The sequence below is a fragment of the Pipistrellus kuhlii genome, unplaced genomic scaffold (assembly GCF_014108245.1).
Source record: "Pipistrellus kuhlii isolate mPipKuh1 unplaced genomic scaffold, mPipKuh1.p scaffold_m20_p_4, whole genome shotgun sequence".
In the NCBI taxonomy this organism is placed as follows: Eukaryota; Metazoa; Chordata; class Mammalia; order Chiroptera; family Vespertilionidae; genus Pipistrellus; species Pipistrellus kuhlii.
In genome coordinates this window covers 78,483,516-78,496,679 of record NW_023425540.1, presented here as the reverse complement: position 1 = coordinate 78,496,679, position 13,164 = coordinate 78,483,516, and the positions used below count along the sequence as shown (strand labels likewise).

The 13,164-nt window shown below is 42.9% G+C and overlaps 1 protein-coding gene across 1 annotated transcript in view; it reads right to left on the bottom strand.

Moving 5' to 3' along the window:
• Positions 1–941: 941 nt before the first annotated feature.
• The window catches only part of COQ7 (coenzyme Q7, hydroxylase), a 75,595-nt gene continuing 63,372 nt past the window's right edge, over positions 942–13,164 (bottom strand). The window contains exon 7 of the mRNA XM_036409253.1: positions 942–1,579. The gene's annotated coding sequence lies outside the window, so the exon portion shown is untranslated. The remainder of the gene's footprint in view (positions 1,580–13,164) is intronic.

Sequence of the window (13,164 nt, the reverse complement as noted above, 5' to 3'; positions counted from 1 at the left end):
GCTCTAGGTATTTTTGCCCAATTCTTGCACAGCTATTATTATTATACATAGACAGTGCCTCGCACCTAGAAGTATTATATTATTGAATAAATTCTGCTGACAGTCTCCTTCCACATAGAGAACAAGTGGCACTAGTGAACACCAAATTTACATTTTCTCAGCACAGCAACCCCGATGAGAAAAGAGATCTTTCCATATATCCATATACGGATCAATCAAAGGACTCATTGGCTCATTTTGGGTGTTAGTCCTGCCTTGCTAAGGGAAATATGGGAAAATCCCTTATTTGGGGACTAAGACCTTCTGACACTCTCTATAACAATTGTGGCTTCTCAAGAGTAGCAGATGAGTGTTACTCATCCATTATTCTCAAGCAAGGTTCACAAAAGTTCTCCTAAGAAAGAGCTTGCCTCACTGTGATGAGAAAGAAGAATCCAGCATTGTCTAAAGAGCCATCGCTCTATGTGAGGATTTGTATGGGAACATTCAGAGTTGCATTTTTCATAATTGCCCCAAAGTGGAAACAACCCAAATGCTCACATGGATGAATGGATAAAACAAAATGTGGTGTTGGCATACAATGGGGTAATTTACAGCAATAAAAAGAAAGGAACTATCAACTACTCATATAACCACAACATAGATGAACCTCAAACACATTTTACTAAATGAAAGAAGCCAGACAAAAACCAAACACGTATTATATTATTCTGCTTATAAGATATATCCAAAAAAGGCAAATCTATAGAGAGAAAAAGTAGATTAGTCGTTGCCAGGGGCTGGGAGTGGGGATGGGGCATGTATGCAGATAGGCACAAGAAATTTGAGGGAGGGAGATGAAAATGTTCTAAAATTGTGATGGTAAATCATTAAATAGTACACCTAAAATGAGTGGCTTTTAAGGTATGCAAGTTATATGTCTACAAAGCTGATTTTTTAAATAAAATAAAATTAAATTAAAAGCCCTTGCATGGTTCCATGTCTTAAGGATCTTCTCTTAAATTCTCTAAGAATTATGCTTCCTTACTTTTTAGATAGCTGTTTCCATGGAAGTCCAAAGAAAAGCACCTATTGGTTCCCAAATAATATCAATGAACTAACTAACTATATAAACAAAACAAATAGGCCTATTTCTTTCCTATAGCAGTAAAAGGGGTGATGCTATCCTGGACTTTTGCAGTGGTTTCTTGGTTATGTTTTCAGGCTCTGTGTTGTCTGACCCCCTCCCTGAGTGAGCTGCACAGCTGCAGGGATCTGTGCCCATCAGAGCAATTGATGATTCCCACATTCAGGCAGCAACAGGAACAGTTGCATTGTGATCACGGAGAATTAAGGAAGAATGAACTACTCTGATTAGTCTGTCTTTCAGTGACCTACAATTTCCATATCAATGCAATCAGAGGATGGAGATGATTTCAACTTTGCTAGCCCCTAAACTGCCACCCTGCTTCCCTCACAGACCTGAGGGGGGATGTAGCCCTGTGATTGGCCCAGCATGGGTCACCTGTCCATGGGCTGAGGACGGCACACCATGAATAACAATTCCCCTGGAAACACATGGAAAAGAGAAGGAGAGTTCCTGCAAAGGAAATAAGGATGCTGAGAAGGCAGAAGCAGTATATAGTTATTATATTATTCCAATGTGCAGGAAAAAATCATAATAGAGCAAAATGTCCTATGAGTGAGGGCAGCCAGTGCAGACTTCTGATGGCATAAATCTGCCATAGGTGCCAGTCTAACAGTTGCTCATAGGGAAATGCCTTCTTCCAGGGTTGACTAGCAGACCCTGAGCCACAGATGAATGGATTACTCTGAAAGAACGTTTTCTGTGAAACAGAAGCTAAGGGACTGCCTGGCTATAGCAACCAGACAGCCCCCATTGCCTGCCTCCTTAGGCTTTCATTGAAGTTATTATCTTTAGATACAATCAGTGGGATGAGTAATCTTGGGGGAACATGTGTTTGCATTGTTCTCTAGGCAAGAGCACCCAAAGATGAGGCATAAAGATTCCAATAGGCACCTGCGGGTCTGCATATGCACAGGACTGTTTGGAAAAGTCAAGGCATAATTAGAGGTGCCACCTTCAACACTCCCCTAAGTTGTAATTCCAATAAACAGGGCAGGCAGCTTTCCACACACTTCCCTTTTCTCAGAATGTTCTCCTCACAAACTTTCCAACCAAATCTCATGTACTCCCCAACAGCCTTCCTGGTCATATCAGATCCACCTCAGTCAGGGGCAACAAGATTCCCCATTCTTAGACTCCCATACATATCCAAGTCCTCCTTCCTCTCAAGAGGATCAAAAAGTGCTGATTCTGGGATACCTCTAGCCCCTTCCATTCCTCACCCTTATCCTTATGCAGGACTGGCCTCATAAACACATTTTCAGAGCTCAGTGCAAAATGAAAATTCAGGGCCCTTAATTAAAATTATTAATAATTTCAAGATGATAATGACAGCACATCGAACCAAGCATGAGATCTTTCTGAAAAGAGGTTTCTGTGTCATGGCTATTAAATGGGCATTGTCTTCATGATATAAATTATTCTTCCTTATCCCACCTAGAGGACTCCAGTACTTCATCTCCTTCCCTGAGTCACTCCTGCACCCTTCTCCCTTCACCCCAGCCCCACTCTTATCCATTATTAGAAACTTTAAAAAGCACCTCCTCCTGCAAGCTGAAATCCGAATATCTCTGAGTCTAGAGGCTCTGTGAGGAAAAGGAGATATACAATTTAAGAGTGTTATTCTTAAAGTATGTCTTGTAATGTATACCTTAATCTTTGTCCAGCAGTTTTTGTTGAAGATGATGAGTGGCTTTCTGAATGGAGCCCCAATCACCATGGCTGCTGCCACTTGATAGTGTTTAATAATAACATTTTCATTTTATGAGTACGTACTCTGTGCCCAAACACTGCCCTTTAATACAATACCCACTTTTCAAGAAAAAATTGAGGCCAAGAGATATTGTCCCAGATCAGACAGCTCATAAGTGGCAGAGCTGGGATCTGAATCCAGGTGTAACAGTGAGCACAGTTCCTGCCCTTTCTGCTACACCAAATAAAGTTTGATCATCCCATTTCCGACCCCACAGAGTCTTGGATGCTGGACATAGAGTGAATGAAAGCATTCTTATCTTAAAGTGCATTTTAATGCCTTTTGCAGGCTCAAATTCCATTAAAATTAATCAACTTGAAGATTATCATGGGGAGGGTAATCAAAGATACACCAACCTAAGTGGTTTCAGTGAGGACCAATGTCAAATGGATGTAACTACCCATTGTTCTAGATATTAGTGGGTTCAGAGTTAAGATCTGAAGCTCAAGACACAAATTTTCCTAAATAAACCAAATGGGAGGTCTGAAAGTGCAAACTATTCTGCAGAGAAAGGAAGGGCTGGAGATGGCTTTGAGCACTGGAGAGGAGGCTGTGCTGACATATGGGGATTTCCCAGCCCTCCTAAAACACTGTTCATTGGAGTCACCACTGGTATTCAGTCTCAGGAGTAGAAATCACAAACCACTGGGAAGATGGGAATTTGGGGTTCAATGTCGATCCTGATCAATGGGGTAGAAAATTTTAGCATCTTAGAACATCAGAGATGGCTGGCATAGCATAAAATGGCTGTTTGTGAAATATTTGTTAAAAGTTTAATAGGAATTAGTTTGCATTGAGATTTTGCTAATATTGTTGATGCTATTGAAACTAGGATCCAGGGATGCCTGTATCTTGCCCCTGTCAATCTCCTTATACTTTCCCTCCCATTCACCCCACTCCTCAGGGAACCATATTAAAGGAATAGTAGGTTGGACGCTTATTAAAAGTTGACCCTGGGCCTAATAATCACCAAATGCAGAACTCTCTAGAAAAATATTAAATTAGAGCACTTGGTTTAAACTCCAGACTCAAGCAGTTTTCCTAATCCCCCAACCCAACCATGAACTTAGTCTTAGAGTCTTATCAACTTTAATATATAACCCAATCCTGTAGCCAATGTTTAAAGGAATGTACAAAATTTCATGCAGGTGTTAGACCATGGTCCTACCCTGCCTTGAGAAGTGGGGGAGGAGGCAGAGCAGAGCTACAGCCATTGCCACACAGTGGCCCCCTCACACTAAGACACATGGCCCTAGGAGTGTCCCAGACTCTGAGGGAGCCCATTAGTACCTTCCCCTTGGAGAGAAGCTAAAAGGGTGTTGGGCAGTGAGTGGCCAGGCTTGAGGTCTGAAGAGTACTCTCTGCCTATACTACATACGAATAAATAAATAATCTGCCAGGCACTATCCAACCCTCCTCACTTTACATGAGAAAACCAAGATCCCAAAGGCAAGTGTCTAGCCCCAGGTCATATAAGAGAGCCACTGGCACAGATGGATTCTCTTACCAACTGGACTCCACCTTCAAGACCTATCTAATTCTTTAAAGAATGAAATGGAACCCAAGTGTAATTGAATCTCCTGAAAGTGAAAGCAATACTCCCATTGGTCAGAACAGATCACATGGCTATCCCTAGCTGCAAAGGAGTCTCAGAAAGCAGGGAATGGGATTGCAAGATTGATTGCCCTGTACCCAATCATGATCCATAGTCTAAGGCAAGCCCATTCCTGCCTACAACAAATCCAGAGTAGGTAAAGAAGCCAGGTTGGAGTGGGGAAAATGGGTAATTTGTAGGTAACATTGTCCCACCCAGGCATAATACTATGTTCATATTACAAACGAAGAGCCTGATGTTAGAGAGCTAAAGTGATTTGCCTAAGGTCGTAGCTAATTAGGAGTCAGATCACATTTCTGTCTGATTCCAGAGTCGGAGCTCTTACTTGTAGCTGCAATAAAATCCTGACTTTTTAAAAAGGAAATAAAAATATGGGACTCGTCAGGATTCTGAGAATTACAATTTACAAAACTATGCTAACCTTCTTCAAATCATCTCAGTTGAATGATACTTGAAATGTACACACATTCTTCATTCAAATCAACAAGAGGTCATTCTGTGTTCACCGAGGAAGAAACAGGACTATCCCCGGAGGCGTCACTCACACGGAGCCTGTGTTAACGGTACCCTCTCAGTTCCGCGTGCACAGCCTGCTTATCGACAGACATTAAACTGTGCTGGGTGTAACCTGTCTGGTCTCCATTGTCCTCGTCTGCAAATTGAGCTGGCTGTTCTCAAATGATTCTGAGGTCCCAGGTGACACCCTGTGATACTGTGACAACCCGTGTGCATCCACACAAGGGGATGATGAACGGGCCAGAGCACCAAGGTGAACGGCTGGTGCTTTGCCAAAGTGCAGCATAGAGATGGTTCTGGAATTCCCCGTATTTCGCATAACACAGCCCTTGCCAACAATGTGGAGCTTCATTGATCAGAACTTAATTTATCTCTGAGGCTTAATTGATCAGAAACAGAGTGTCCTTGCAGTTCCATAAGCATGTCCTCTCTTCCCTGTCAGACGAACAGCGAGCAGGGCGCTGGTCCTTGAAGGGCACTGTCTGTGGGCATTGTGCCCGCTGTGAGTGGATGACCTTTCCCCCTCATATCTGTCTAGTCCCCCGGGGAATGGACCCTCCTATTGCATTTTCCCAGCCCGAGTTTTGCTCCACAGGCAACCTCCTGTCATTTGTTTGCCTGATGGGTATTATTTCTTCTAAGAATCTAATTAGGGTCTTTGAAAGGGTTCTGCCTGGGAGTAAGGGAATTAAACGTGACTCAGAGCGTGTGCCTCCCAAAGCTAGGCGATCGTTCGTCTGATTTATTCAGTCCACAGGTCCTGACAGCGCACCTTTTTGGTGCCAACCCCTGCTGGCAAGTGGACAGAAATGGATTTCTCTCCGCCTTGGAGAAGGTTATCGCACATCACCGGTATGCTCCACTTAAACCAGAGTAATTAACACATGGCACACGATGCCATGTGAGCACCAAGCCAGCCCCTTTCGTTTCTCCCTTTCGTGGAGTCGCAGCCCCCTTGCAGCTAGCTGAGGCCATTTAACTCTATCTAACCAAAGGGCTGTGGCACAAGCGACCAATGTCTTTAGGAGGAAGGGTGCAGCCCGGCCGGAGTGGCTCAGTTGGTTGAGCATTGTCCTGTGCACCAAAGGGTCGCTGGTTCATTTCCCGGTTAGGGCACATGCTTAGGGTGCAGCTTCAATCCCCAGTTGGGGCGACTATGGGAGGGCAGGTGATCAGTCTTTCTTTCTTTCTTTCTTTCTTTCTTTCTTTCTTTCTTTCTTTCTTTCTTTCTTTCTTTCTCTTTCTTTCTCTCTCTCTCTCTCTCTCTCTCTCTCTCTCTCTCTCTCTCTCTCTCTCTCTCTCCATATCCTCGGGTGAGGATTAAAAAAAAAAAAAAAGTAGGGTGCAGCCTTCAGTTCTTTCCTACTCTATTTTGGGGACCAAGAATGCAGAGGTTGGGGTATATGGGCATTTGTCAGCCTGAGTCTCTGCCCCCACTATCCTAAGTTAGACAGGTAGCAGAAATGAGAAACAAACATTTGGTAAGCCAAGGAGATTCAGGAATTCATTTATTACCACAGTATAACTTAGCTTCATCTGACTAATGAAAAATCTAAACGTCTAAACCAGTTAAACTGGTTGTGATGGACTTGGGGCAAACAATTATATACCTCATTTATTTGGTAAATGTTTACACTATGCGGGGGTTGCCAACACGAGTAAAGGATTGTCTCTGCCCTCACTGGGCTCTTGATCTGATAATAATAACATCACAATGTTTGGCACATCGTAATTGCTCAATAAATAATGCTGCTATAATTGCGGCTCAGCTACATGAGACATTCACGCATACAATTCACTCCCATAGCACATCCAGGCTGTAACAAAACCAAAAACCTTTTAGGAAGTAATCAGTGCTTCAAGATTGAATTCTTTTCGCGATGGTTCTCCTACTAACATTTGCTAGCCTATGAAAATTTACAACAGTCATTTAAAAAAATCTCAAAAAGTTGCCTTTTTTAAAGGAAAGGCGAATAAACATACCCGACCTCACTTCCAAAATTATGGCACTTTAAAAGAAAGTCAGTTATTAAATGCGGTGTGGATTGGACCCTGGGACAGAAAAAGGACACCAGTGGAGGAGTAGGATAAGTCCGAATAAAGTGTGGATCTTGGTGAATCCTCCTGTAACCGATGGATTTCTCAGTCTTGTGAAATGCACCAGGGTTTTGTCAAATGTTAACGTTGGAGAACGAGGTGAAGGGCCTGCTGGAACTGCCTGGCCTATCACTGCAACTTTTCTGTAAATACAAAATTATTGCAAAGTAAAAAGATTTTAAAAAAATCAATGTTAATGTTTTCCAGGTTACTACTTTACAAGGAATATACATGAGATGAGTCTGCATGTAGGGTTGCCAAATAAAAATTCAGGAAGTCCATTTACAATAGAATTTCTGAAAAATGATGATTATGTTTAGTATAAATATATCCCAAATATTTCATGAGTATATTTAAACTAAAAAGTATTTACTGTTCATCTGAAATTCAAATGTACCTAGGGTTCTGTATTTGTATTTCCTATATCTGGCAACCCTGTCCAGATGTGTCACTGATTAAGAAGCATAAATAAACTTTATTATTTTAAAGGACAGCACATAGGCTGTGTGGATTTTAACACATTATTAATATAAAAACACTACTGCACATTTCACTTGTCTGATACTAATTCTATGATGTCAATCATAGAATTGCTTCTACATGAATGAGCGCTTAAAGGAGTTAATGAAAGAAAGATTGAGAAGGAAGAAAGAAGGAAAGAGGAGATGAGTGGGTGAAAAATGAATAAGTGAATAAGTGTTCCCGAATTCCAAGAAAGACTGTTAATTTCTATTAATATTGATAATGATTCTATTAAATATTAGAAATACTGTAAGGCTTGCTAAAGTACCTGCAACCCACTGTATAAATTGAGACGCATTGGAATAAATTGGGTATCACAGGTCTGTCTGTTTAAGACGCCATCACCATTGCAACTCTCTAATCAAGGAGCAGCAAATCAGGAGCAGGTGGAACCTACTCTGAAAATGGCACTTCAGTCTCACTCCCTGTCCGGCTCCCTTACTACCGTGTCCAACAGACCTGTGTGTCCCCCCCTCCCAGAAAGGAGTGCTCTGCTCATGCTTTCCACCCCCAATGTCTGGTCATAAAAATTTCCAGACATGCCAAAGAGTTTAAAGAATTTTACGGTGACTACGTAGGCTCTATCACTAATATTTTACTTCATCCTTTATCACGAATCTGCCCATCCCAATTTCCATCTGTTAATCCATCTAAGTTTTGATGCATTCCAAAGGAAGTTGCAGATATTGTTGGCTTCCTTCTAAATACTTCACCAGGGTTGGGCGTGCAGGAGGCAGCTGATCAATGATTCTCTCTTATCATTGATGTTTCTATCTCTCCCTCCCTCACCCTTCCTCCCTGAAATCAATAAAAACATATTTACAAAAAAACACTTCACCAAGGTTATCACTCCCTAGAGTACGTATTTGTTTACAAGTAAAATTACATAGAGTGCTTTGCACAAATCTTAAGCACCCTATCCAAAGGCACACAGCTGTGCCATCCAAACCCCTATGAAGACACGGGTCATCATCATCACCCCAGAAAGTGTCCTCGTGCTCATGCTTTTTCCATCCCTGCTGGTCTTCCACCTCAGTAAACGTATCTCCGTGGGTAAAATTAAAGGCAAATGTATGTAGTTCTAAAACAACAGCTCAACGTCCCCCAAGCCCTGGATGGAAGGAAGCCAGGAGGGTGGGCAGTGTGGATCACTCTAGGAATTCTGGGCATGTCTCTCCTTGCAAAGCATCACTCATGCTCAGGAGCATGCAGTTGAATCAAGTAATGGAGGAGGAGGCTACATCCTCTATTCCTGTTTGCCGACTTTGGCACTTCATTAGAAATAAGTAATAAATTACCTACCACATCATGACCCCACAGTGAGGCCATTCACCCTCATGAGCAAGGTGTGAGGGTATGTCAGGTCCTTCTCCCAACACACAGTCATTCCACAACCATTGGTCCAGCTCTGCCTCCAGGCCAACCCCACGGTGGATGTGGAGGTTACAGAAATGAATACTACGTGGTATCTCTCATCCAGTATAGGAAACAGATTCTTAGGCCCCCGGGTATATCCCAGCCCCTGACATAGTACTGCTGCTAAAGCATAGCTTAGATGCTGTTGATTGGTAGAGTGGGTGCATGACCTCATTCATTCAATATACACTTACTGAACATCTACTGTGCCCTTGGCATTGAAAATGCAGCAGTGAACAAAACAGACAAACATCCCTCCCCTTGTTGTGTGGCAATAAACATGCAAATATATGGATTTCCAGATAGTGATAAATGCTAGAGAAAAATGAAGCAGAGAAGGGACTAGGGGTGCTACGGAAGCCTTGCTGGGTGACAGTTAAGTAAAGGCCTGCAGGAAGAAAGGTGTATATAAAAGTGGGAATGAAGGAATGTCTGAGTGGATTAGTCACCTGGGGCTGCCACAGCAAAATACCATAGCCTGGGAATCTTAAACACAAAATTTCTTTCTCAAAGTGCTGAAAGTCCAAGGTCAAGGTGTCAGCAGGTCTGGTTTCTCCTGAGGCCTCTCTCCTTAGTTTGCAGATGGCCACCTTCTTGCTCTTTCCTCACATGGTTGCCTCTCCATTTATGTGTCTGTGTCCTACTCTCCTCTCGTTGTGAGGACACCCATTATATTGGTTTAGGTCTCACCAATATGACCTCATTTTACCTTAAATATCTCTTTTTAAAGGCCCTATCTCCAAATACGGGGAGAAAAGTAGGTTTATAGTTGTGAGTACGAAAAATACAGAGTTGGTTCTTATATTATTATTTAATAATTATTTTATTGTTTTCCATGCAAACCACTAGAAACCTACTTTTGTCCCTCCCTATACAGTCACATTCCGGAGTATTGGGGATTAGGACTTCCAGCATATGAACTGGGGAGAGAAGGGCAGATACGATTCTTTATAATAAAACCCTAATATGCAAATCGACCAAACGGTGGAACAACTGGCTGAACAACCGGTTGCTATGACATGCACTGACCACCAGGAGGCAGACACTCAATGCAGGAGTTGCATTGAGTGCGCCACCCCAGCAGGCAGCACCAGGTCACCAACCAAAGCGGGTGCCAGCAGGGGTACCCCCCACCTCCCAAACCCCTACCTGCTAGTCACCCCACAGATCGGCCCTAATCACCAACCAGGCCTAGGGTCTCTACCTTATATATTGGGAACAGTCTCTTAGATTTAAAAATTAAAACCTGGCAAGGCTACTCAAACACTGGAAAAACAGGATGATGCAGCAATGACATGCATGGACTCTGGCATGTGGTCAGCCCTGATTCTGACATATAAGTGTGTAACAAAGCCAATTAACTTCTCTCTGCTTCAATTTTTCCATCCATAAGATGGGGAAAATGGTACGACTGCCTCAGAGGGATCATGTTATGTATTACTTTTTATAATCAGGGCAAAAAAAATGTAACTGCCCATACAGCAGCAAGAAGCCTTTCACCTGTATGAAAAGTATGGTCACTGGTGCTTGCAGCGTCCTGGATTGGGAGAGGGATTTCTGACTGCAGGCTTAGGCCCAACATTCCCTGAGGGGTCCCCGATTGCTAGAGAACGTAGGCCAGGCTGAGGACCCCCTTCCAGTGCATGAATTTCATGCATGAGGCCTCTAGTTCCATCTATAATAGGAACTATATGAATGAATGAATGAATGAATGAATGAATGAGTTAACTAGTCCACTGCTTTGTTTCTGGATAGCAGGGTGAAGATAATAGTGGATGAGGGACAAGCAGCCACATCAGGAGAAAAGCCAAGGATTTGACATGTTATTTTTCAAAACCTCTCTTGGCCAAAAATGTTTGTTTGTTTGTTTGTTTGTTTGCTTCCAGCTCTAGGTCTTAAACTATTTCAGAAACAGCTTTATCAGCTGCTGGTCTGCAGCAGGATGTGGGAGAGGAAAGCCCTGAACTTGTGCCAGACGAGCTGGGTTCTGTGTCTGCTCTGCTGGGTGACCTTTAGCCTCTTTTGCTTAATTTATAAAATGGCGATGAGAATCCTGTCCCTTCACAGAATTGCTAGAGGAGTGGAGTGTGGCAATTAGCAGGCAGATGTGAGCTTCGTGGACAGGGGAACATGTTATAAATAAAAATGGAAGGATTATTATGAAGCTTGCAGTGAAAACCAAGTAGACAGCTCATAGCGGGGCCCTTCTGCCCACTTCACAGAAGCTTGTTTACTGAACTCCAGCCACTGTCCTGGTTATTTCCTCTTACCTTCCTCTTCCCACCCCCTGCTCCCACCACACACACACACACACACACGCACACACACACGCACACACACACACACACACACGCACACACACACACACACACATCACCACAGGGCAACTAGAGATCTGGGGAAGTGCAGGGCTGGGGAGAAGAAAGGCTTATAAAGGGGGGAAGAGAGAGTGGTCCCACCTGAGGCTCAGAGCTAGCCATTCTGGTCTCACTGAGGATTTTTAAATCTATATCTATATGGAGATTTAATGTACACAATATGATGCATCGGGAGACAAATATACACCCATGAAACTATCACTATCAATGCCATAACGTTATCCATCACCTCATTTCCTTCTACCCTCTTTGCGTTTTTTCTCTTTTGTGATAAGAGCACTTAACATGAGATCTACCTTCTTAGCAAAATTTTAAGTAATAATACAGTATTTTTAGGCACAGGCCTTATGTTGTTCTATACAGAAAAGCTCCAGAACATACTGTGCACAACTGAAATTCTGTACCCTTTGACCAACATCTCCCCTTTGTCCTTCCCTCCAGCCCCCTGGCAACCACTGTTCCACGGATCTGGCTATGTCAGCTTCCACCATAAATGAGATCATGTAATTTTTGACTTCTGTGTCTGGCTTATTTCACTTAGTTTAATGTCCTCTAGTTCCATTCTTGTTGTTACAAATGGCAGGATTTTCTTCTTTATCAAGGATGAATAAGGCCGAGACTGGTTTGGCTCAATGGATAGAGCGTCGGCTTGGGGACTGAAGGGTCCCAGGTTCGATTCCGGTCAAGGGCATGTACCTTGGTTGTGGGCATATCCCCAGTGGAGGGTATGCAAGAGGCAGCTGATCGATGACTCTCTCTCATTGATGTTTCTAACTCTCTATCTCTCTCCCTTCCTCTCTGGACAAAATCAATAAAAATATATTTTTTTAAAAAAGGATGAATAAGCTTTCCTCCTATGTATATACCACATATTGTTTAAAATATATAGATAGATGATTGATAGATAGATAGATAGATAGATAGATTGATTGATTGATTGATTTCAGAGAGGAAGGGAGAGGGAGAGAGAGAGATAGAAACATCAATGATGAGAATCATTGATTGGCTGCCTCCTGCATGTCCCCTACTAGGAACTGAGAGTGGCCATGTGCCCAGACCTGGAATCAAATCATGATCCTCTGGTTCATAAGTCAACACTTAACTACTGAATCATGCTGGCCAGGCTATACTACATATTTTTTATCACCAAGGGTTCTTGATACTAAGAACACATCAATGGGCACCCTCCTGGCCAGATTCTGTGCTAAGTCCTCCCCAGGCATCAATTTGCTGAGTCCCCCACAGCACCCCCTGAGGTTGGCACCATTATCTGCCCATTTTTCCAGGTGAGGAAACTGAGGCTCAAAGGAGTTAAATAATTGCCTAAAGTCATATGACTAGTAAGAAGCAGGGCGAGCTCAAATCAGCCACTCTCTTAACTTCAACCTAGACCCCCTCACAATTACGCAAAATGCCCTACGATGAGCCTGGCACTTGGTAGTTGCTAAAGAAATTTAAGGTGTCCGCCCTAGCTAGTTTGGCTCAGTGGGCAGTGTAGGCCTGCAGACTGAAGGGCTCTGGGTTTGATTCAAGGGCACATGCCGGGTTTCAGACTCAATCCCTAGTGAGGGATGTGTGGGAGGCAGCCAATCAATGATTCTCTCTCATCATTGATGTTTCTGTCTCCCTCTCCCTTCCTTTCTAAAATCAATAAAAATATATTAAAAATAAATAAGTACCATATTTCTCTGTTATAAGACACCCCCATGCATAAGACGCCCCACTTTTCCAACCCAAAAAT